We start from the raw sequence: 23,416 nt of genomic DNA on the forward strand, positions 1-23,416 counted from the left end.
CAACCCAAAAAATAGAAGAAAGAAAGTGAGCATAGTATATTGCTATACTGCAAGCTCCTTTATTTACATTGGATCAAGCATCTATCAATCCATCAAGCGATCCATGCTCGACTCTTTTCTTCATTCACATGAAAATGCAATTATATTCAATCTCATTAGAATGACATAATTGTCTATTCGGTGAATATAAGTGAGCATTTTAATTTCAAATTTCTTTTCTTTTTACCACAATGCCACTTTGATTTGAGTTAGTTGATTTTCCACTACTGAATCATTCATGGCCATAGATAACATACTAGAGTAGCCAACACCTGTTCTTCACTTCGCGACTATGTATTTACACTATATCCTAACACGTAAGGATCACCATACAAGTGGTGGCTCTAAAGTAGAACCAGATAGAGCTCCCATACTTTGAGTCAAGGTCCAAAGGTATGTGGTTGACTAGATGGCTAATAAAAGAAATAAATTTAGATAAATGGATATTGTATAAGGAGTGTTGACTGAAATGGTCCTAAAGATACCTCCAAGCATGGAAGACGGTGCTATAGACTAATTAAAGAGAGACGACTAATATAAGCCATGTCGAAAAAGGCTGAGTGGAGGTTAATAACAAGTCAAGGACAATAAAGTATGATTATCAATCCGATAGTTCCGACGAATGTGAATAGTGGGAGAACAGCTAGCATCAGTTATCTGAACCATCAAAGAGAGTAGAGGCCAGACATGGGTAGCAAATACTAGAAGTAGGTAGTTACTTATAGTTTGTCATTTAGTATAAATAAGTAGAATTGTGCTTTGTAAAAGGGACCTTTTGACCTCTAACATATCAGTCAATTTTATTTTATCTTTACTTGTCTTTGCATTAGGTTTACCTTATCCAATATTTAATTTACAAGTAGGACTCTATCTTAGAAGCAAAGCTAACTTAGATCTCTCCTACATAACCTATACTACATCCTATCCCTATCCTAATCCACCTTCTTCGAACGACGGTGTGATGGTGGCAAAAATTCTTGAAGGTCAAGTCACCTGGACCCACATTACTCTCGTATCCTTCCTTTGATCATCCTCTTTCTAGCTACTCTAATGCTAGTGGTATCCTCATGCACCTATCTACTCTTTATCGTTAGACTTATCTTGCAAGTTTCCTGGCAAGCTAGCTGAGAAATTAGTTTCTTGGCATGTTCGAAGAGCTCCCTCATCGGCAACAAATTTTGTGGTACACCCGGTGGCACAATGCATAGCTATTGTAACATTGCCAAGGGAATGATGGATGCTTCTTAGATGATAGTGAAAAATCTACTGATAGATCTTTTTTAGGAAGTGGCTATGTAACTTCAGTCTTATTTGGAGGAAAGCAGGTGTTGCCTATTGGAGATCTTTTTATGCTAAGCAGCTGCAATGGTAAAGCAGCTAGCGAAGCAAAATAGGACAACTTTGAAGATAATAATAGAACAAGTGGAGAAGCTTGATTCTATTATCGAAGATCAGTATCTTCGATCACAACATCTTGCAATGTAGATTGTGGTTCAATTGGCTAACTAGAAAGCTGACGAAGATAAATCAACCTATCAGTTTGTGAAACATAATGTAAAAATCTTTGAACTTGACAGACTGAATTCAGCTAGTCAAGAAAATTAGGGCAAAATCTACTTGGTGTTCTCGGATATCTTTAGCCGACATAGTAAAATTGTGTACAACAATTCGTGTCGAATCGAAGAAGGAATGCATGTTTTAGTCGAGGAAAGTAGCTGCTTCTTCATAGACGAGCGCCAACATGGCAACCCTCTGATCATGAGGGCTGGGGGCTACCACATCAATGGAAAAAACTATTCCCTGCTCATATGGACCATGGGTAATATGAATCTTAGGGGATGACCCTCTATGACACAATGCATCACAACTAAGTCCCTCTCATAGAGATGAGACTTCTCCTTAGCATAGTTGGTAGGGTCCTCCTTCTCTAGGGAGACTCAATAGGTTGGCCAAATACTCCTCTATTAGGGTTATTCTAACATCCCTAACCGTGCCAACCAAACTGCCCGATCCTCTACCTACTGAGCTAAAAAATCCTCTCATTAAACTCGGGTAAGTAGGTAAATCCAAAGAACGTAAGTACTCCCACCGTAGGGCCTTTATTTTTGCACCTAGGGTAAACCCTTCTCGCTCAAGAAAGTGGAAGTCTACTTTCCTACCGGTGGTTACCATCCTTCCCGTGCAAGAGATGGAAATGGTGGGCCTAAGAGGAGGATGAACCGTCGGTTCTTCCCAAGTCGGCTCATTTCTCGCTGTTGCCCAGCAAGCAACCCAAGAGAGGGGGGGGGGGGGGGGTGAATTGGATCTTAATTAAAAATGTGAAATTTTGACTCGTGATGGAATAGGAAGTGATTTGTTAATCTAAAGAGTCAGTTTGGAATGCTAGAGGAATGAAGACAGTGAGATAATGAAAAGCACGGCACAAAGATACAAGATTTATAGTGGTTCGGAGCTAACCTTGCTCCTACGTCCACTCCTCAAGTTTCACTTGAGATTTTTACTATAATTCTAGAATTACAGCACGGTTGTTTTACAAGCTCACAACCAAACTTGTTGTTTTATCGGCTCACAACGAACCTCCTCGTTTATTTTACTCGGGTTCACAAACAATCCGGTTGGTTTTCACAAAGGATCACCAACTACAACCTTGGACCTCCTGATTCAATCCGTTGATTGAATCAAGCACCTAAATATAAAAGTGAATGTGTGAACACAAGCTTCTGAAAAAGCAGATAAAACAATATTAACAAGAATAGGAAAAAGAAGCTTCTCAGAGAATTTTTGCCGATTGAGATGCTGCTTCTTTTCTTCTGGATCCTCTCCTGAATTAGTCAGCAGTGGAAGATCTTTCTATTTTGGTTCTGGTGCAGAGAAGGGATGAGTTCTTGATGAAGAGTTGCTTTCTTCCGATTTTCACTTGGAGTGTCCTTTGAGCTCTTGTGTGAAGAGATTTGCTTGATCTGCCTTTCATGGATTTTTCTTCTCTTGATCTCTATTTCACTCAGAATGGGTCCTCTTAGAGCTCCATTTTTGAAAACTAGCCGTTAGACTCAAGAAAGTAGCCGTTGTATCGTGCCTGGTATTTCTGACAAAGTGTCTGTTGAAGCTGGAGTCATCTCGCCCATCCAGGAGTTGGCTCGACTAACATGGGAGACGTCTCGCATGATTCTGGAGTCGGCTCTGGCTCGGGATCCCTCTGACAGATTATCGATCGATTCTTGTTGGAGTCGGCTCGCATGGTTTGGGAGTCGTCTCGCATCCTGGTCCCCGAAAAATGAGTTCTCTGCCTTGTCTGAGAGAGTCGACTCGTAACAGTTGGGAGTCGACTCGCGCTTCGTCCGAAGGATGGGAGATGGCTCGTGCTTGACTCGAGTCGACTCGTGCTTTGCGACCCGAAATACTACTTTCTATCTGTCTGAGAGAGTCGACTTGTAATAGTTCGAAGTTGACTCAAGCTTCGTTCGAAAGATGGGAGACGGCTCGCGCTTGACTCGAGTCGACTCGCGCTTTGCGATCCGAAATACTACTTTCTGTCTGTCTGAGAGAGTCGACTCGCGCTATTGTGGAGACGGCTCGAGGATGTGCCAGTATGCCATGCTTGTGCCGGAGTCGACTCTTACTTTTTGGGAGTCGACTCGAGTTCTGAAAAATGCTTAAATGGTTCCAGAACTTGAGTTTAAGATCCATGAACCATTTCCTAAGGTATTCTTTTGAAGTTATAACATTGTTACCCCGAAAACAAGTAATGTTAGTCCAACAAGGAATGCACTCAAAATGTTTTGGCACATCAAAACCAAGTAGGGGATCAATCAATTACTCAGCAATCTCCCCCTTTTTGATGATGACAAAACATTGAGTGTTTGCAACCAAGAATCAATTACATAAATATCTCCAATCAAGAATGTATGCTCAATTTTAATTTATCCGAGATATGAAAGGTGTGAGCAACAACTTCAATATTATAATGCTCCCCCTTTCACTTGGAATTGTGTAGTTATGTGAACTGTTTTGTTTAACCATTGTGAGTCTTTGTATCCATGATGAAACTTCTCTCTCCCTTAATTTGAGCATTTGTTTAAACATCGTTCATTTAGCTCCTCCTAAATTAGTGCATTTATTTTGCCTTTACCATTTGTATTTAGTTCTTCCTAGTTCTTCTCTTCCTAACTCTTCTTCCCTTTTTGTCATCAGCAAAATATATTAGAGAGTGCAGTGATCATAAGATACGGAGAAGATGAGGAAAGAGATTGATTATTGCATTTCATCAAGAGGTTGCATACATGACTGATTCAAAATGAGGTACAATAGATCTGAAGAACTTTCTCCTATACATAGACTAAGTTATAGGGGATGAATTCTTGAGGAGGACCCTGGTTGACTTGTGATAAGTTGGGTGATTGCCATGAGGATATCTCCAAGACTTTTGAGGATCTCAGAGCTCTCCAACCGCTGAAACTTACTAAGTTGACTTATCGTCTCAGTGTTCTTTTGCAGTTGCTCCAGTAGTAGGTTGGCAAGTTTTTCCGCATTCTCGTTTAGCTTCTCCACGTCTCTTCGGACCGATACTTGCACACTCCGTGTGTTTTCTTCTATATCTAGAAACCGTTGGTATTGAGCTTGAAGAAGGCAACGGAGGCTTGTCAACTCAGCTTTTATCTCACTTACGGTCCGAGTGAGAGCCACTGTAGAGGGTATGAGCTCTGAAGAAGGTGTTCCACTATTCAGACCTCGGGAGGCCATCTCATCAAGCATGAAGGAGGCCATCCTTCGCAGCTGATCATCACTTAATGTGGGTGGAGGAGCTTGAGTAGAAGGTTCTGGAAGTTCTGTGGCTGAAGTAGGAGGAGGAGGTGGAGGAGAAAGTGGTGGTGAAGGTGGAGCTCTGGAGGGGAGGTCTTCTTGGTGTGACCGGGCTCCCTAACCCAAACATTTTTTTGTTTACATAGTCAGTGTTTCATAGCTCACGAGAAGTATCCCCTTCAGATATGGGAACTCTGGATTCCCTAAAAATTAAGGTGAAGGCCATGCCATAGGGTAAACTAGTTTTTTTCTTGGACACGGCTTCTAGGATGTGAAGTTACATCAGTCTAGCGAAATTTAAAGGCAGTTCGTTTACAATGTGATACATGACTGCTAGGTCTCTTTCAGAAATGAAATCAAATCTTCCCGTTTTTGGAAAGAGGACCCGACCTATAATACTAAGAAGCAGTCGCATTTCAGCTGAGAGCTGATTTGTGAAAACTTCCTCCATTGGACTAATGGGCTCTCGTCCTAATATTGTCCTGAGTGCTTCTGCCCTATCAGGATGGGAAGAAGGTGAAGGCCCTGTATTGGGAAAGCAAAATATTCTAGATAGTAGGGCTTCGGTTACAACCACTTAAACATCCTTGACCCATCCCACCAACGCACCGTCTCCCTTTACTATGGTGCTGAAAAATTTCCTAATTAGGCTTGGGTATGTAGGGACGTTCAGTGAGCAGAGAAGTTCTAGACCTAGGGCTTTTAGATGATTTCCTAGGCTAAATTCCTCGTGAGAAAGGAAGCGGAAATCAACCTTTCTACCAGTCGTGACCGCCCTCATGTCGCACGAGTGAAGGATCTCCGGTCTAGGAGAGGAAGGAGCCACGGATCTGGAAGGATTTGGCTCATTCCTTGCTTTTGACCGTTGCTCCGACTCGTTTGCCACGATAGGATGTTTTCCGCATGAGCTAGAGGATTTCTTGGGAGCCATGGGGACCTAACCTAGGTTAGACTTGGAGGTGAACCTAGGGTTTTGGAAATACTAGATGATCGGAAGCTCGGGGATAGAGAAGACCTCAAGTAGAAAGCTCAGGAAAAATGAATGAGGAGACGGCTCGGGTATAAAAAAAACGTCGATTCGTCCTCGAGACGTCTCGCGCAAAGGTCGAGATGACTCGACAGTGTCAGCTTTCCTTCGAGACGTCTCACGCAAGAGTTTGAGACGACTCAGCAAAGATAGGTTACTGTGAGTTCGACCTTGAGACATCTCGCGCAATAGCTAGAGACGACTCTCACGCGAGTCGACTCGGATTCTTCTCGAGTCGGCTCAAGGTCCACTTTTCTCCAAGCCATTTATAATGGTTAGTCCAAAAAGTTCTAGAATTGGTTTGGTTGACTTTTATCTTTAGAAAATACTCATGAAGGCGCAATTTGATTGGGAAATAGGACATGAAGGAATGAATTGAGGGAAGTGAAAGCATGATCATTGAAAGGGGTCAATTACTTCCAATTTTCTTCTAAGAGTATGGAACCTATCTTCATTCAAAGGTTTCGTAAAGATGTCGGCTAATTGATCGTCGGTGCACACAAAATCGAGTGATATGTCTCCATTTGAGACATGATCCCTTATAAAGTGATGTCGTATTTCAATGTGTTTAGTTCTTGAGTGTTGAATTGGATTCTTAGATAAATTTATAGCACTAGTATTATCACAGTTAATGGGTATTTTTGTTTGCTTAACCCCATAATCTTCTAATTAATGTTTAATCCATAAGATTTGAGCACAACAACTTCCGACTGCAATATATTCGGCTTCCGCAGTTGATAATGCAACCGAATTTTGCTTCTTACTAAACTATGAAATTAAGTTTTTACCTAAAAGTTGACATGTGCCACTAGTGCTTTCTCTATCTAATTTACATCCTGCAAAGTCAGCATCTGTGTATCCTATTAATTTCAAACTAGAGTCTTTTGAGTACCATAACCCTATATGCTGAGTTCCAACTAGATATTTAAAAATCCTTTTAACTGCAAGTAGGTGTGACTCTTTTGGATTTGATTGAAATCTGGCACACATGCATACACTAAACATAATATCTGGCCTACTTGCGGTAAGATACAAAAGGGATCCAATCATATCCCTATAGAGCTTTTAATCTACACTCTTACCTGCCTCATCCTTGTCTAATTTGCATGACGAGCTCATGGGTGTACCTATGGACTTATTGATCTCCAAACCAAATTTTTTAAGCATTCCTTTGATATATTTGGCTTGATTAATAAATATTTCATCCTTTAGTTATTTGATTTGCAATCCAAGGAAGAAATTCAGTTCACCCATCATACTCATTTCAAATTCACTTTGCATTAATTCCGCGAATTCTCGACACAAATTGTTGTTGGTAGCTCCAAATATAATGTCATCTACATAGATTTGTACTATCAACATGTCCTTGTCTTTTCTTTTCAGAAATAAAGTCGTATCAACATATCCTCTAGTGAATTTGTTTTCCAATAAGAATTTACTCAATCTATCATACTAGGCTCTTGGTGCATGTTTTAGACCATAGAGTGCCTTGTTAAGTTTAAACACATGATTAGAGTAGATGTGATCTTCAAATCCTGGAGGTTGTTCTACATATACTTCTTCAGTTATATACCCATTTAGAAAGGCACTTTTGACATCCATTTGATATAGTTTGAAGTCCAAGGAAGTGGCAAAGGCAAGCAAAAAACCTGATAGCCTCTAGCCTAGCAACTGGAGTAAAAGTTTCATCAAAGTCTATTCTTCTTCTTGGTTATACTCCTTTGCTACGAGCCTAGCCTTATTTCTTATAACAACACCATTTTCATCTAACTTGTTTCTGAAGACCCATTTTGTACCTATTATAGGATAATTCTTAGGTCTTTCAATTAGTTCCCAAACATTGTTTCTTGTGAATTGATTTAGTTCTTCTTGCATGGCATTTACCCAATCTGCATCTTCTTCTACTTCTTCTAGAGTCTTTGGTTCAATTTGAGAGACAAAGGTTAAGTAGTTATTTGCGTTTCTAAGAGATGCCCTTGTCTTAATTTGATGTGCTGGATCTCCTATAATAAATCCTTTAGGATGGCTAGCTGCATATTTCCACTCCTTATGATGCCCCCGAGCTAAGCTCGGGGCACTCTAGAGCGTCTAGCAAGAGTGTTGAGTGATTGTTGTTCCCCTATTTGATTTTGATGAGCCCAAAACACTTGAGTATATTTCATATTATACTAATGAATTCAAATGAAAAATATTGTTGAATGTGCTAGAATGATTTAAAAAAATGGTTCAAGGGCCTTTTTAATTCCACATTTACTATGTTCGGAACCAATCGCAATTTTCACCCTGCACTCGAGTCGACTCCGAAAGATTCTCGAGTCGACTCTGGCACAAAGGTTGTTAAATGGCACACACTCGAGCCGACTCGCAGTTCGAATGAGTCAACTCCAGATGGATTGACAGAAAGCAGGATTTTTAAGTACAGAACGCGAGTTGACTCCGACTGAGACCGAGCTAACTCCTAAAGCAAAGACAGAGAAGTATTTTCTGAGGTACAGTGCCCGAGTCGACTCCAACAGTGGACGAGTCGACTCCTACAAAAAGATAAAAGACCAGTTTGTAAGCCAACTAATAGTGAGTCGTCTCCAACTGATATCGAGTCGTCTCCAACATATATCGAGTCGTCTCCGACTAATAACGGCTCGACTCCAGCTATGGACGAGTCGACTCCGACAAGAAAGATAGAAGAATGGTTTCTATCCGACTGAGACCGAGCCGACTCAAGGATTTCACGAGCTGACTTGAGAAGATCACGAGTCGACCCCATACAGATGTGAGTTGACCCCAGAACTGTCTCAGACAAAATACAGAAAAACAGCCGAAAAACAGCTAAGCCTTAGGGCCGACCCCAAGTAGATTCGAGTCAACTCCAAGGACCAAGTCAAAGATCGAGCCGCCTTCAACTGAGAATGAGCCGACTCCAACAAGAAAGATAGAAGGTCGGTTTTTAATACACTGAGATCGAGTCGACTCCAATAAAGGAAGACAAAAAATCAGTTTCTGGCGTACTGAGACTAAGTCGATACCTGAAGGCTGCGAGTCGACTCTTGTTTGGCGAGTCAACTCCTAAATATCGCGAGCTGTCTCCTGAAAAATATGCCTCGGTAGTACTATTAAGAGATATAGTGAGCGAGTCCTCTCCTGAAGAACATGAGTCGTCTCCAGTTTCAGCCGAGCCATCTCTTAGTGTTGGGAATTGTATCCTAAAAGTCAATCATCGGCATATTGATGATTGAATTTTGTAAATAAATTAACAAATTAATAAAGTGTTATTTGGCATTATTCATCATTTTATTGAACATCTTCAAATGAACTCTTATATAATGAAGTCCTTAGGACTTATTTTATAGTAAAGGAGGATTTATCTTCAAGTCCTTAAATCTATTCGCGACCAAATGATATACTGTTACTAGGACGACAGCATTATCGAGATTAGGTCATTGTGAGACATATACGTTGGTTGTCCTCTTAACTAAGGAATTTGGAGTCACTGATATGTCACACAGGTGAAGTGTAGGAGTACATTTCACTGAACGTGACCAATTCCGGAACACTCCACTGTCGAGAGATGTTCCGAGTGGATATAGGTATAAGTATCCCTCAGACCTGAGATCACCACAGTGATTAGCAAGCAACTCACTGAACTTTGATACCGGACTAGCAGAATTTCTAATTCTGGGATAGAATGTTACTGGGTGCAGTCAAGTATTGGCGAAATCAGTGAGTGAGTCAAGATGGAATTGACCCCTCCTAGAAACAGGAGATAATGCTTTGTGTTCAATTTAGCAAAATCTTGGCCAGGGTAATACTTGTGAGGAGTCACAGAATTTCTAAAGTTGAATCACATCATGAATGCACTGATTACAGAGTTGACAGAACTCTAAAGTCATCCTGGCATTAGGAGTCAAAGGGATGAATTATACAGTAACCATAGTTCAGGATTTCAGAATATTTGCTTCGCATATATTCGGCCTATCCGAACGTCGAGTACCATTGCTACTGGCCTATCCGAACGTCGAGTACCATTGCTACTGGTCACATCGATTAGTGCAGAAAGTCGTTCCTGTACTACTGGCCTAGGTTCGAACCTATAAGGTCACACGCATAGAAGTTTTCTGATTGATCAAGATAGCTGATCGATGGCTTAGAATCATTCAGGGGTAATTTGGTCAATTCGATTGGCAAATGATCTTATAAAATAATTAAAGTAATTATTAGAGAATTAATTAGTAATTATATTACTAATAAACTCAATTTGATTGAGTAAATGGACTAAGGATGAGCCAAATTGAATTGGATTCAATTCTGGGCTCAATCAGGGTTTTTGACCTGATTGGATTAGGTCTGAATCAAGAGGACTTAGGTTGACCAAATTAAATTAGATTAAATTTGTGCTTAATTAGGGATTGACCTAATTGGATTAGGTTCAACCCAAGGTAATTGGATAATCCTAATTATTAGGATTTAATTAAATTAAATGGGTTTGATCTGAAACTGTTCGGATCTTGAAATCCATATGTCACATATCCATGCATGGCGCCATAAATTAATTTTTAATATGATTAAAAATTAATTTAATTTATTTAATGGTGCCATGGGACATGTGGCACACATCAGGGACCTCCTTCATCATCAGATGGGGCGAAATGGAGAGATAAATTCATGAAAAGAATTGGATAAGATCAAATTCTCTCTCTTCATGGCATATGTCATCCTTATCTTTATCTCACTTCTAATTAAGTTTGAATTTCAAAATTAAACACCACAAAATCACCTCATGATCCTCTAATCTGATTGTGGGCATGGAAATTTCAAAATTGAAAGAAGGAAGTGGCAACATGATGAATGGTTTAGATTAGATCAAGCTTCATCATGTATTGGCGCATGAAACAAGCATTTGAATTTTGAATTCAAAACCCCATAAAATCCTCCCAAAATATTGGAAGGTTGGCGTGTGAAGAGGAGTGGAGGGCGACATTAAAAGGACCTCCATCAGCTTGTGGCCGAAATTAAGAGAAAAAGAAAAAAAAAAGAAGGAAGAAAGGAAAAAGAAAGGAGAGGAACCCTAGTTCATGCATGGAAAAATTCTGCATTCAATCTAGCCGACTTCTTCCTCCTCTAAGTCCATCATGCCATTAGTGTTAAGGGTCCCTGATAAGAGCTTTTAGATCAGATCTAAGTCCTCTTCAATCCCTATAAACCATTCCTTCAAATTCTTACAAGAAGGCAGATCAAAAGTTGATAGCGTTGGGAAGATCAGATTTCAGCTTCAAGAAATTCTGTGCAAGCTAGCACTTCCGCAGGATTGGATCACTCTAGAAGCTTCACGTGGATTACTCGTAGAGGCCAGACGAGTGTGTGGCTACGAAGCTCGAGCATCAGATCCATTATATTCTGATTTTGCAAAGGTATAAATCTGATACCAGTAATTTAGATAAGATCTAATCCCCGAGGGTTAAAACTCTTCAGGGGATCTTCACCGAATAATCTTCAGAACCTATTCAATGGATATTCGAAGATTAGTTGGATCATAGATTAGTCAAGTTTAGAACTTAATAATGTCATTTCAGATCTGATATTAATTATGCAAATGATTTAGCATAATTGTTTAAACGATTCCGGCATATCGATCAAATGTGTTATAGTGATGTTTTGAAATCTGATTTCTTATACATGCTACAATTAAAATGTTTAATTCAATGTTTTCCGATGCAATTTTAAATTAAAAAGAACTACGTGTGGCTTGATCTCCCTTGTGAAGGAGTACGTAGGCAACCCGAACAGGTGCAGTCACAGAAAAATTTTAAAATTTCAGCATGCAATGACTGCTAGAACCCACCGATCTCTTCCAGTAGTATCAGAGCCAGGTTCTCTATTTAAACTTTTATATTTTAATCATTGAAATTAAATCTAAAATTATGAATATGTTTAGATCAGATCTAAAGTAGATTTATGAATGATTTAATTGCTGATTATGAATGATTAGCTAGATCTGAAATTTAGATGCATGTGATGCATGTTATGTTAATATATGTAACATGAATAAATTTGAAATCATAAAATTGTTTAGATTAGATCTTAACAAAATATATGATTCATTTAATCACTGATTTTAAAAGAATTATCAGATCTGAAAATAAATGCAAAAGTTGTATGATGTTTGAATTAATTCGTAAAAGTTTATATATGTGATATATGAACATAAATCATCTAAGATTTAAACATGAATTAAATCTGAATTTTAACATGATTAATTATAAATCTCAGATCTGAAAAATAAGTTTTAAGAACTGAAACTTTGCAATTAATATGTAATTAAGAATTATGCAATGATCAGAATTTTCATAAGCGTATACTTATTTGAGAATTAAGTGATATGAAAACCAAGATCTAGAATTGTAACTCAATTAAATGACAATTGCATAATTCATGGGACATTTGGATTAGCTCAAATCAAGTTCATTAGATTGGGTTAGACCTAGGGTTAGAATCAAACATGGTCTAATTAGAGTTAATTGATCAAATCTAATTAAGTAGTAACTAGATTAGGTCAAGAAAACTCTAGGTCAAATACAATAGTTGTAGATTGATCAATTCTATGTCTTTGATTAGACCAAGATAGAACTTAATTTAGGCTCAGAGGTAGAGCCCGTCATTTGAGTGATCAAATCAAAATTGATTAACCAATCGGTGTCTAAGGTAAGTTTGGCAGACTTGACCGATGGTTTTTAATTGGGAGCTACTCGCACTGATTCGTCTTTGTCGAGTTAATGGCATATCCCTTCCACCGATCTCACTTACATGGCTGACATGGTCAATCACATTTTGATTGGATCACTTAATGATTCGAGTTGACCCATGCCTTAAGAAAAATCAGTATGACCGATTTAGGTGTCGCTTTAACCGAATTGAATCTAGTTCTTATTAATCTGACTTGATGAAGTCAGTGGAACACTACAGTAAAAGGGGGAAACGCCGACGCTTAAATACCGACGCTAGGGAAAAGCGTCGGTAAATTCTTCTCCGCGCTAAATTTTGCCGACGCTTTTAGTGAGCGTCGGCAATTTGAAGGATTAGACGACGCTTAAAAGCGTCGTCGTAGACTGAGGCCAAACGACGCTTTAAAGCGTCGTTGTTGTTGGCCTAACACGACGCGTATAAGCGTGGTTAATCGAAACGCTAAAACGACGTTTATAAGCGTCACCGAAGGCCCCTTAAAACCAGGCGGCCGACCCCGAGCCCGCATGCTTGCCCTAGCTACTCCCGAGCCCCCTCTTTCTCCTCCTCTCCGGCGCTGAAGCCACCGAACCCAGCGGCCTTCGTCTTCCTCCTCTCCGGCGCTGCCTTAGCCCCCATCTTCCTCCTCTCCGGTGCGGATCGTCCGACTCCTACCTCCTCTCCTCCTCCCTCCTCTCCGGCGTCGACCGACCGACCCCAACCCGCTCCGCCCTAGGTAGTTTTCTTCTCCTCCCTCCTCTCCCTCCTTCTCGCTTGTTCTACTCCTTCTCCACCTCCTCTTGTTCGTGTTTTCGTGGGTATTTTTTTCTTTTTTAACTGATTCTCTAGCTTCGCCTTCGCCCGAGGATCTCCTCCTCCTCCCTCCTCTCCGGCGCTGTCCGAGCAGGCCTCAAGACTCGATCGAGCGGTATCCCTCCTGTCCGGAGACCTGCGTCGACCGACCGGCCTGAAGCAACGAGGTAATGCATTATGCTCTTGTATTGTTCTTTCTGTTGGATTTAAATTTTGTTATTTGAGAAAGGATTGGACATCCATATTAGAATGGTTTTAAGCATATCTGTTCTCAGTGCAATTTAACTATACCTATCTTGCAATATATATGTTAGTTGATAATAGAATGGTTTCAAGCATATCTGTTCTCAGTGCATGTCTTGGTCCTCATAATCTCTACAGAAAAATAATAATATATGGGAAAAGGAAACATATGTTAGCTAAGTGCTTGCAGAGCTCTTTGTTGAATTTAGAGGATCTTCCTATGCAGCTATGAAGTGACAATTTTAGTACTCTTAATGCTGTAGTTTGTACTAGATTCTGCTCCAGTGGGGTCATATAATTTTTTTTTTTGTTGTATTTTTTATTCCACCTTTTGCAGTATATGTGGCAACTGGCCCTGATTTTCTTTTCCAGAGAGGACTATTAAGTTGCTTTTGTTATGAAACTTAGTATGATTAACATTAATGCTTTTGCAATTTGTGGTATTTATGTGCATCGGCATTTTTATTTTGTCACACAGTGGTAACTACGACAGCAAATCGAGGGCTATGCTATATTTTATACAGAAGGTGTTGAGTGCATTTTTGTGGTTGTTGACCACAATTGGATAAGTTATCTCATCCTTGTACATATTTGTTAACATGTCAATGTTTTTCACCATTAACAGCATTGTTACTATTCATACTAGCATAAAAGCTTTACTGTTCATATTAGCACAAAGGAGCATTATTAGGTCATATGGACAGAAAGTATTTAAGGTTGCGAATGGGAAGAAGTGCATCTTCATTGCTTACTTGAATACAATAAATGCTTCCATTAAACAAAGCTCATCCTTTTGCTTGAGGATGTTTTTATGCTTCTGCCAGTCCTCTTAATGAACCTAAATTCATTTTGCCGATGGTCAAGTGGTAAAAATTATTTCTTCCAATACTTTGAGATTTGAAATGTTTATTACCTTATAAGATTCATTTCGTGTGTATGCATCTCGTACTCTATATGATAATGTGAATGTTGACTTGAGCACTGTGACTGATATATCTGGTAGGTAGCCAAAGCCTACCTAATTGGATATGGGCAGTTAAACATGTAAATGCTCATTATGTTTAAATGATAAGCTAATAGAGATTGGACTAAAACTTTCAAATAGCGAATTGGATTAAACTTGTCTTTTATGCTGGCTGGATGCTGAGTTTTTGTTTGCTAGCATGCATTGTCAAATAACCTGAATTTGTAAGATAGGATCTGACTAAACAACTATGCTTTGGACAAATTTGTGGATGTATATCAATTTTTGAGTTGATAATAGTGCTGGAAGTGCTAATGCAATTCTCCACTAATTAGGAGATAGGTCATGTCTAAATCTATGGAAACATCTACAGTTAACTATACCAGGGTCTAGGGAAGGACACAATTAACACAAAATGATGTATGCATTATACATATAAGTGATATGTTAGAATTTAAATCCACATGGACCATATCTAGATGTCGTCTATGTGTTATAGCTATGTCCCTAGATTTTCTTATGCATGGTATGCTTTCAAGATATTGATATCTATTGGGATAGAAGCAGCAACAGTATGTAAGAAGCTTTTGGATTCTTATGCATTTTGTTGGGACAAGTCTGAGATGTGTTCTCTCTTTATTTTACAAAATCAAGATTCGTTCCATGGAACAATTGATAGTATTTGACATACATGTATAATGCTAGTACCTTGGACTAATCCAGGTAAAGTAGTTAACTAGGCTAGCTAAAATGCCCCTTTCTCTCTTTCCGGAAATCTAAAATAGCATAGTATGTGCTGCCCACTTGCATTTACATATATCCTTCATCTTGAATACAGATATCATTTCTGTATGCTCTCCAACTGTGGTGTCAATTAATTGAGCTTGGTGGTCTCTTTCAGAGCAAAAAGAACATCTATAATGTAGCATGTCGTGTCCAATTTGAGTTTGCAGTAGACTCATGTCACTAACACTTACTTTAGTTGTCCATATTTTAGCAATTATATAGCTGGCATATCTCCTTTGCAGCTTGGTACTCCTCACAGATTGTGGGAAATATGCTGATGAGGACTAGAACTTTCATAGGAGGTAATATCTTTAGTGACGTCATTCATGAGAGTCTCCATTACCTTTGTTTGTACAAGAGAGCCACGAAGGTAGCAGCCCTATTCAGGATTTTTGGACCACATAATTAAAGGATGAAGTCACACCCTTTACCCTCCTAAAGTCTAACAACCAAAAGTTGATGTCATTCTTTTCAAGTCTTACAACCATGCAGTAATATGTTTACGACCATGAAAGCATTAAAATTTCTAGCAAGATGATGATGCCTCCATGGCAATAGAACTTTATTTAGTATAAATTTATCATTTAACCAAATATTGATTCTTTTTTGTGCATACCAGGTAACAATATGCCCCGAGGAAGACGATTTAGAGATGTGGAGTTCCAGCATTCTCATGTGGGATCTACTTCTGATCAGTCCCTACAGTCCCAGCAGCCATGTGAGCATCAGCAGCACGAGTTAGGATCTCAGCGCAAGCCTCCTGCTGATTGCCCGGAGGATGAGCTCCGAATCCAGGGTAATTCGATTTAAAGTTCATATTTTATGTTCATATTTGTCTTCAACTTTTTAAGACATATTTTATTTAATTATAATAGATGGACAAGGGACGGTGAGGACGAGACGGGGACCCACTCAAGCAAAGGATGTGTGGAAGCTTCCTCCGGGTGAGAAGATCATCATCCGATGCAACGAATTGGGGCAGCCCATCAATAGAGCTGGAAGTCTTCTATCAAGCTTTTTAGGATCGGTTGCACGCAAGGGTCAGCTGTGTCCGCTCAACTATATGAAGTGGAATGACATGCTTCCTTCGTATAAGGTTGAGCTTCTTAGACTTATACAGGTAATGAATTGAATTTATTCTTTTTAATTCGACACCTTCTGTATGTTAATTTGCTTAGTACCATAATTTTATTTTAGAGGTTTAATATTATTATAACATTCTGTACCTTGTTGTAGGGTAAGTTTGTACTCCCTCCAGAGAGCCATGATTGGGTGCTAAAGTCCCTCAACCGCAAATGAAAAGAATATAAAGCAAAATTGAAGACGGACTTCAAGCGCGAGGGTATGAGAGAGGAGGAGGTTGCTCGTGTGACTCCTCCTGATGTATACCCTCAGCAGTGGAGGGAGCTTGTTCACTACTGGTTTTCTGAAAGAGGACAGGTCACGTACATTGTTTCAATATCTTCTATTATCTTTATTATGAATATAGATTGCAAATATATACATTGAATCATATTATACTGTGTGCTTTTATTTTGGCAGACATATTCTAATATTGGTAGAGCTGCACGAGCATCTCAAGCAGTTCCTCATACTTTAGGCTCGAAGAGTTATGCGAGACGTAGAAATGAATTCGTAAGTTCTTTTAAAACTATTTGAAACTCTACTAACATATAGCACGTATCATGATAAATAGTTTGCCAATATAGTTTCCGTATGTGTAGATAGTAGAGCATGGAAGGGAGCCTGGTGAGGTAGAGTTTTATAAGATGACCCACACTCACCGAGATGGCAGCTTTGTCCGGGACGAGTCGAGAGATATAGTTGTATGTATTCATTTTTTATTTGATCATAATTTTTTTATTAATTTTACTTCTTTTAAATTATTAATGTGACTGTTTATTTTTTTGAGAGAGATATAGGAAAGAGCTACAAATCTTATTTCAGAGCGCGTCGGAGAGTCATCATCATCCGACGCGGCCAGTCGCGTCGAGGATCAGGTCTATGCCGAATTGATGGGCCCAGAATGTTATGGTCGCATGAGGGGTTACGGTATCGGAGTTACCCCCACTCAGCTGTCTGCAGTGAGCCGATATACTCAAGATGCCAGACAAGGTACTAGCACTGCAGAGGTTTGTAGTTTGAAGACAGATGGCACAGATAAAGCAGTCATATGAGACAAGGATAGAGGAGATGAGGCAAAGTCATATGACTGATATGGCGGAGTTGAAGCAGAGCCAAGAGTTGAAGATACAATCTTTGCAGGATCAGCTTGACCATATTTCATCTTTTTTGCAGAGATTTGCTCCTCCGGTACATAACTAAATATATTTGAATATTTTATATAATTATAATGTATTCTTGTATGAGCGTGATGACTTTCGTATTTTTAGTTTCTAAAGTATTTTTTTTTCTTGTAGGTTGCTGATACTTCATCTACTCGTAGAGATGATGATGCCGTCGACTCTTGATACATCGTAGATTGTGTACTTAGGAATTTAAGATGGATGTTTTTAGAATATTTTTGAAGTACAATGTAATCAAATATGATAATATGAATATTTTGAATGAAAAGTTCTTGTTTGTGATGTGTATTTTGTTATCTATGTGATTTAGTGTATGTGTTTTGTTAGAAATTAATGTATACAGAGTATTAAAAATTGCTTTTACAAATTTTATTTTTTTAAAAAAAATGCTATTGCCGACGCTATCTAGCGTCGGAAATACCAAGCAATCTTTCACGCCTTTACCGATGCTTCATAGCGTCGGTCTAGGAGCATAAGCCGACGCTTTTAAGTATTGGCACAGTCGAACAGTAACTACCGTGTGAAGTGTTGGTCGTAGTATGCCGACGCTTTTAAGCGTCGGGTTCTTGGAAGATGAACGACGCTTAAAAGCGTCGGCATAGAGCGACGACGCTTTTTTGACGCGTCGGCCTAAACCGGACCCACGCCCACCTGCCCGACGTCTGACCCACGCTTTGGGGAGCGTGGGCTGGAAGTGCGCCGACGCTTAAAAGCGTCGGTAGAGACCAAAAAAAGCGTCGAGAGATATCCTTTCTTTTATAGTGGAAGGATCTGGATTAATCGGTTCTTCTCATCTATTCTCAATTAAATCAAATCCTCTAAAATTATTAGGTCATAGCCTTCCATTAAGTTGGATGATAATGTGTCCAATGGCTAGATAATCATGGGAGGTGCCACATGCCTGGTGATTATTTGACCATTGAAATTATCATTCAATACATGATGAGTCGAGTGTACCTTCAATAGGTGATCAGGTGAGCCGAGCCACACTCGAGCTTGGTCATCTATTAGTAGATTACATGAAACCCTATCATTTAATGGTTGGACCTAACCAGAATTTTTGGTGGAGGCGCCACACGCCTGCCAAATAGACTGGGGCAAAATTATCACTAGAAATTGTTTGGTGAAACAATTGGTTCAGAACCTACCAATAGGTGCATATGGGTTGGCCGAGCCACACTCGGGCCCATATGCGATCAATTGGGTTCTAGTGCTCACTAAAGATTTAAGTGTAATTCTTCGAATTTGAGGTAGAGACTATAAATTTGTATAAAATAGTGGAAGAATCTTTAGACTAAAGTCCAAGTCTTTAGGGTATTGTCGATTCATATACTGATAGCCGATTTTCTTTTTATGCAGAAATGGCCACTAGTTTGTCACTTCGTTCGTTGTTGGATAATGACAAGTTGACTGGACCCAATTTCAACAACTGGCTTAGAAAACTTAAGATAGTGCTAGAGCATGAACGAATCCTTTATGTGATAATGGATCCAGCACCTGAGCAGCCTGCTGCTAATGCACGGGGTACGGTTAGAGAAACTTATCAAAAGTGGCCCAGTGACCGTATCACTGTCCGATGCATTATGCTTGCTGCGATGAGCGACGAGTTCAGTCGCCGGTTCGAGAACGCCCAGCCTGAAGAAATCGTTCAAGTATCAAATGAATCTTTTGGCACTCCCACGACGTTGAAAGGCATAAGACTAGTTGTACTATTTTCAGCGCACAAATAAAGAATGGGGCATCAGTAACTGATCATGTATTGTACATGATTGAGTTGATCAAGCGCCAGAGCACTCTCGGTTTTCTCCTACATGATCAATTGGGGAAAGATGCAATACTGAACTCTCTTCCTGGTTCGTACCACCCATTTCTCACTAACTTTCGTATGACGAAACCGGTAGTAAATTATCACCAATTGTTGGGTTTACTACAAACTTTTGAGAAGGATCACCAACTCCTAAAAGGGTCGGTGAATTTAGTGGGAGGTTCGTCCAGGGGTCATGGACCCTTTAAGAAAGGAAAGAAGAAAAATAAAAATCAAAAGAAAAAGGTGCATCATGCTGAGCAGAGTCAGACTAAGAAGGAGAAGGCTGATCAGAGTAAGGCTGAGTGCTTCTTCTGGAAGAAGCAGGGGCATTGGAAGAGGAACTGTCCTCAGTACATTGCCTTTCATGACCCGAACAGGCCAAAAAAAAGATGCAATCAGTTGCAGATCAAGGTACTTATATGATAACACCTTGTAATTTCTCAACTTGTGATAATTCGACCTGGATATTGGATACCGAAAGTCCTTTTAATATTTGTAATTCGTTGCAGGGACTACAAGTCAGTGAGAGATTTGAAGAAAGCGAAAGGTTCCTAAATGTTGGAGATGGAAGATCAGTTCCAGTTCTAGCTTTAGGAATTCTGAAACTTGTATTCAATTCTCAAATAATAGTCTTAAGTGACTGTCACTTTTGTCTTTTTCTATTGAATGTAATTTCTGTAGGCCTTTTGGCCATAAATGGTTATAAGATTTCAATAAAAAGAAATTACTGTGATATCGTTATAAATGGTGTTACTGTAATGCATGGACAATTGAGTAATGGGATTTACATATTATCACAACCTATTAATGTAATGTACAAGTCAAGTAAGCGCCCTAGAATAGATAATGTCACAGATGTCTACCTTTGGCATCATAGGCTAGGTCATATTAACAAAAATAGAATGAACAAGTTAAATAAAGAGGGAATCCTCAATGTTAATGATTGTGAATCATTGACAACCTGCGAGTCATGTCTTCTTGGTAAGATGACTAAATCACTTTTTACCGAAAAAGGTGAACGAGCCAGTGATTTATTGACCCTTGTACATTCTAATGTATGTGGGCCAATGAGTACAAATGCTAGAGGTGGGTATTCATATTTTATTACATTTACAGACGACCTTTCTAGGTATGGTTATGTCTATTTAATGAGACATAAATCTGAATCATTTGAAATGTTCAAATTATATCGTAATGAAGTAGAAAAACAAACTCGAAAAAGTATTAAAACTCTTCGATCAGATCGAGGAGATGAATACCTCTCCAGTGAGTTTTTGACATATCTAGGAGAAAATGGGATTCTCTCCCAATAGACTCCTCCAAGTACACCGCAATATAATGGTGTGTCAGAAAGGAGAAATCGAACTCTGTTAGACATGGTTCGTTCCATGATGGGGTTTGCTGATCTGCTCATATCCTTTTGGGGATATGCACTTGAGTCAGCCTATTATATACTTAATAAGGTTCCAAATAAATCTGTGAATAAAATACCACATGAAATGTGGACGGGACGGAAACCGGTACCTTCTCACTTTAGGGTTTGGGGTTGTCCGGCCTATGTCAAACGTTTGAAAGCAGACAAACTTGAAGCCAAGTCTGATAAATATTTCTTTGTCGGTTACCCTAAAGAAACTAAAGGATATTATTTCTACCTTGCTAAAGAACAAAAGTTGTTCGAAAGCAATAGAGCTGTTTTCTTGGAAAAGAAATTTCTTGGAGAAGAAAGTAGAAGCTCTAATGTAGAACTTAGGAAAATTCAACATGTAGAAGACCCAACACCATCCACTGAACCTATTGAGTCAGATTTGAGTAGATCAGATCCCGAACCCATCTTAGATGCACCATTAAGGCGATCAGGTAGAGTACCACGTCAGCCGGACATATACTACGATTTTTTGGTCTGGGACGGGGATCCTGTCGAACTTGATGAAAACGATGAGAATCTGATCACTTATATGGATGCAATGCAGAGGTATGACTCTGATAAATGGCTTGGAGCCATGCAATCCGAAATGGAATCCATGAAGGTCAATGATGTATGGACATTAGTTGACCCACCCAAAGGGATTAAACCCATAGGGTGTAAGTGGATTTTCAAAAGAAAATGGAGCGCAGACAGAAAGATGGAGACCTATAAAGCCCGTCTGGTTGCCAAAGGATATCGTCAGGGTTATGGTATAGACTATGACGAGACGTTTTCTCCTGTGGCAATGCTCAAATCCATTCGGATTATACTTGCAATAGCAGCACACTTAGATTATGAGATCTGGCAGATGGATGTTAAAACCGCTTTTCTAAATGAGGATTTAGAAGAGGAAGTGTATATGATATAACCTGAAGGCTTTACATTTGCAGATGAGTCTAAAGTGTGCAAGCTTCAAAAATCCATCTATGGATTAAAGCAAGCTTCACGGAGTTGGAACATACGATTTGATAAGGTGATCAAATCATATGGCTTCATTAAGAATGAAGAGGAACCTTGCATTTATAAATGGGCAAATGGTTCAGTTATTATATTTCTTGTTTTGTATGTGGATGACATTCTATTAATTGGAAATGATGTCCCTGCATTACAAGAAATAAAGGTCTGGTTGTCATCTCAATTTGCCATGAAAGATTTGGGTGAAGCATCTTACATCCTTGGGATGAAGATCTATAGAGATAGATCTAAAAAATTGATTGGATTATCCCAGTCTACATACATTGATACTATGCTGAAGAGGTTCAGCATAATTAATTCCAAGAAAGGCTATCTTCCGATGGGCCATGGAATTAACTTCTCTAAGAAGGATTGTTCGACAACTCCTCAAGAAAGAGAGAGTATGAGTAGAATTCCATATGCTTCGGCAGTGGGATCTATAATGTACGCTATGACATGTACTAGACTAGACATGGCATACTCATTAGGAGTAGTGAGTAGATACCAGTCTGATCCAGGTAGCAACCACTGGAAGGTTGTAAAAACCATCCTTAAGTATTTGAGAAATACTAAGGACCAGTGGCTTGTCTATGGTGATTCTAACTTGATACTTGAGGGATATACCGATTGAAGTTTTCAGTCAGATCAAGATGATAGCAAGAGCGTGTCGGGATATATCTTTACTCTTAAGGGTGGGGCCATCTGCTAGAAGAGTTCCAAGCAGAATACAGTGGCAGATTCTACATGTAAAGCAGAATACATCGCAGCATCTGATGCCACCAAGGAAGCTGTATGGTTGTGGAAGTTCATCACCGAGCTTAGAGTGGCACCCTCCATTGATGGTCCGGTGCTTGTATTTTGCGACAATACTGGAGCCATAGCTCAAGCAAGAGAACCCAAAGCACATCAGCGGACCAAGCATATTCTACGTCGCTACCAACTGGTTCGAGAGATCGTCGAACGAGATGATATTGATCTTCAGAAGATTGACACAAAAGAAAATCTGGCTGACCCATTTACCAAAGTTCTCGGCATCAAATAGTTCAACGAACACAAGTCGAAAATGGGTATTAGATACTGTGCCGATTGGCTTTAGGCTAAGTGGGAGTTGTTGGAAATTGTATCCTAAAAGTCAATCGTCAGCATATTGATGGTTGAATTTTGTAAATGAATTAACAAATTAATAAAGTGTTATTTGGCATTATTCATCATTTTATTGAACATCTTCAAATGAACTCTTATATGATGAAGTCCTTAGGACTTATTTTATGATAAAGGAGGATTTATATTCAAGTTCTTAAACCTGTTCGCGACCAAATGATATATTGTTACTAGGATGACAACATTATCGAGATTAGGTCATTGTGAGACATATACGTTGGTTGTCCTCTTAACCAAGAAGTATAGAGATACTGATATGTCACACAGGTGAAGTGCAGGAGTACATTTCACTGAACGTGACCAATTCCGGAACACTCTACTGTCGAGAGATGTTCCG

This window comes from Phoenix dactylifera, unplaced genomic scaffold, assembly GCF_009389715.1.
Source record: "Phoenix dactylifera cultivar Barhee BC4 unplaced genomic scaffold, palm_55x_up_171113_PBpolish2nd_filt_p 000141F, whole genome shotgun sequence".
Classification (NCBI taxonomy): Eukaryota; Viridiplantae; Streptophyta; class Magnoliopsida; order Arecales; family Arecaceae; genus Phoenix; species Phoenix dactylifera.